Source organism: Eubalaena glacialis, chromosome 8, assembly GCF_028564815.1.
Source record: "Eubalaena glacialis isolate mEubGla1 chromosome 8, mEubGla1.1.hap2.+ XY, whole genome shotgun sequence".
Taxonomy (NCBI): Eukaryota; Metazoa; Chordata; class Mammalia; order Artiodactyla; family Balaenidae; genus Eubalaena; species Eubalaena glacialis.
Window position 1 is genome coordinate 124,611,089 of NC_083723.1, and position 3,498 is coordinate 124,614,586.

Consider the following 3,498-nt stretch of genomic DNA (forward strand, 5'->3'; position numbering starts at 1 on the left):
CTTTTCAATTATGTAAATTTCTGTAATCCAGAAATTGCTGAGCTACCTGGAAATCTGGGTATGAGAAGGTGTTGACAAAGACATCAACAGATGTATCAGGTGTTACAGACTTTGCTACCTCAAAACTGCAGGACAGTTTTACTCTTTAGTAACTAAAATCCCATTTTAGTGACTAGAATATCATTCAATCTCGATATATTTGATTATGTGCAAGTTTTGTGCAATTAACAAGGAAGAACTCTGAAATAAAAATCTGGATCCTAAAAGGTCTTGATCTTAAACTTTCACATGCTATTTCTACCTAACTTTAAGGGAAGTCCTCACGCTTCAGGAGCTCCGGCAATCTCAGTTTGAAGCGGACAACTCTGAAATCCAGCTGGTATTTAAATTGCCCCCTTCTTAGGAGTACTTCACCTAGTAGAGCAGGACTTGGTGGCTACTTGTTATTCTGCTTTGATTCCATTGTCCTTATTTGAACTCTTGTCATTCTAAGAATCCCAAAATCTTCCTTAAAGCCCTGGTTTCGTTTCACGGTGAATAGGACTCTAGACTTAAAAACATCCAACCCCGTGTATGAGGTTAAGTCATAGCAGTAGACTCAGAAATTAATGGGAAACAAAGGAGTAGAAGAATCACACTAAAGTAACAAAGCAGAGAACTTGGGACCAAGCCCTGAGTGCTCTCAGATGAACACACAGAGGATCTGACTCCATCCTAGTAAAGGCAACTTCAACATCAAAAAACTGAAATCCTGGCAAAACACTCATCTTTCACATTTGAGTAAAGCGGAATACTGTTTAAAAATTAAGTAATATCTTTCCACTGTTTAAACATTCTCACGTGGTATACTTTTATTTTCTTTTTTAACAGCTTTATAGAAATATCACTCATTTAAAGTATACAATTCAATGGGCTTTAGTGTATTCACAGGGTTGTGCAACCATCATCACAATCAATTTTTCATTTTCATCAACCCAAAAAGGAAATTTCACACCCACTAGTAGTCACTTCCCATTTTCCCGCCACCTCCCACCCCTAGTCAATCACTAATCTTTTTTTTTTTTTTTTTTGGCCACGCCACGTGGTTTGCGGGATCTTAGTTCCCCAACCAGGGATCAAACCCAGGCCCTGGCAGTGAAAGCGCAGAGTCCTAACCACTGGACCGCCAGGGAATTCCCCGGTCAATCACTAATCTATTTCCTATCTTTATACATTTGCCCATTCTGGATATTTCATGTAAACGAAATTATATAATATGTGGCCTTTTGTGACTGGCTCTTTTCACTTAACATAATGTTTTCAAGGTTCCTCCAGTTTATAATATGTATCAGTGCTATATAGGAAAAGTTCATTACTTTTCACTGTCAAATAATATTACATTACATGGATATACCACATTTTATTTATCCATTCATCAGCTGATGGACATTTGGGTTGTTTCCATTTTTTGGCTATTATGAATAATGCTGCCATAAACATCTGTGTACAGGTTTTTGTGTGGACATATGTTTTGATTTCTCTCAGGTATATTCTTAGGATTAGAATTGCTGCGTCCTATGGTAACTCTACATTTAACCTTTTGAAGAACTGCCAGAGTGTTTCCCACAGCAGACGCAACATTTTACATTGCCACCTGCAAGGTATGTGGGTTCCATTTTCTCCACTACACTTGTGATTATCTACTTTTTGACGGGATGTGAAGTGCCACCTCACTGCGGTTTTTAAAAAAAATTATTTATTTATTTATTTATTTATTTATTTATTTATGGCTGTGTTGGGTCTTCGTTTCTGTGCGAGGGCTTTCTCTAGTTGCGGTAAGCGGGGGCCACTCTTCATCGCGGTGCGCGGGCTTCTCACTATCGCTGCCTCTCATGTTGCGGAGCGCAGGCTCAGTAGTTGTGGCTCACGGGCCTAGTTGCTCCGCGGCATGTGGGATCCTCCCAGACCAGAGCTCAAACCCGTGTCCCCTGCATCGGCAGGCAGATTCTCAACCATTGCACCACCAGGGAAGCCCTCACTGCGGTTTTTTTTTTTTTTTTTTTTTTTAATTAATTAATTAATTAATTTATTTATTTTTGGCTGTGTTGGGTCTTCGTTTCTGTGTGCAGGCTTTCTCCAGTTGCGGCGAGCAGGGGCCACTCTTCATCGCGATGCGCTGGCCTCTCACTGTCGCGGCCCCTCTTGTTGCGGAGCACAGGCTCCAGACGCGCAGGCTCAGTAGTTGTGGCTCCCGGGCTTAGCTGCTCCACGGCATGTGGGATCTTCCCAGACCAGGGCTCGAACCCGTGTCCCCTGCATTGGCAGGCAGATTCTTAACCACTGCGCCACCAGGGAAGCCCTCACTGTGGTTTTGACTAGCGTTTCCCTGATGGATAATGACACTGACCACTTTTTCATGAGATTATTAGCCATTTTTTGGAGAAAGGTCTATTCAGATCCTTTGCCCATTTTAATTTTGTTTCCAATTTGAAAGCAGTCAGTTTACTGACCAGATTACAAAAATAATCATGGCAGATACCTTAGTTCATCCTTCTAATAAGCCTGTTGATCTGGTCTTCCCTGTTGCCAGCATCTCCACCTTCTACCAAATGGGCGGACTTTTTCTTCATTCTGCTTCGTGGAGAAGACAATTTAAAGGGCCACAGCAAGTTGTCTGCTTCTTTGAAATGTTTTCCAATGGTATTGGTCTCATGAATCAGATCCTTCCTGCAGATGGTGCCATATTTGCCAAGAGATGGAGCAACCAAGGCGTCATCTGTCAGGGCACTTCGCTTCCTGTTGATTTTGCCATAACCACGCTCGTAGATCAGTTCATTTACTGACTTCAGGTTTGGGGGCCCCCCCGCAATGTACGGTTCCACAATTCTCAGCACGTTCATTAACATGCTGAGAATTCACAAAGGTGCCATTGAGCTTCACAAAGGTGCCACTGAAGATCTGATGGAGGCTAAGAAGCTGCAACACTTTTCGAACCTTTGGGCTCACACCATTGACACCTCTGATCCTGATGACAAATGCCAATTTGGGTTCTGCGGGTACATAGAAGTTGCCGGCTTTTCTTGCCATCCTAGCCATTCGAATTTCGGTTCTGTACATCTGCCTGTATTCCTTGTGATGGTGCTTAGCTTCTTCATAGATAAGCTTCCGCCTTGCCTTTCGAAGCATCTTTTGCTTTTTCTTAAGGGTTTCTGGCACAGCAGGAACCTTCTTTTTCTTCTCTTCTGCACCTTCCATGGTTCCAGCTGGGAAAGAGCTGCCCATTTTTAAATTGGGTTATTCATTTTTTAAAAATTATTGAGTCTTAAGAATTCTTTATACAGTCTAGATACAAGTCTTCTAGATATATGATTTGCAAATATTTCTCCAAATATTTAAATATTTCTCCAAATATGCAAATATTTGGTGGGTTGTCCTTACGTTTTCTTGATGGTGTCTGTTAAAGCATAAAACGTCTTAATTTTGATGAAGTCCAATTTATTTTTTTCTTTTGTTACTTGT

General features: G+C 41.4%; 1 pseudogene; it reads right to left on the reverse strand.

Annotated features, from left to right (window-relative positions):
* Nucleotides 1-2,519: 2,519 nt before the first annotated feature.
* LOC133096566 (large ribosomal subunit protein uL30-like) lies at nucleotides 2,520-3,234 on the reverse strand (annotated as a pseudogene).
* Between the last annotated feature and the right edge of the window lie 264 nt (nucleotides 3,235-3,498).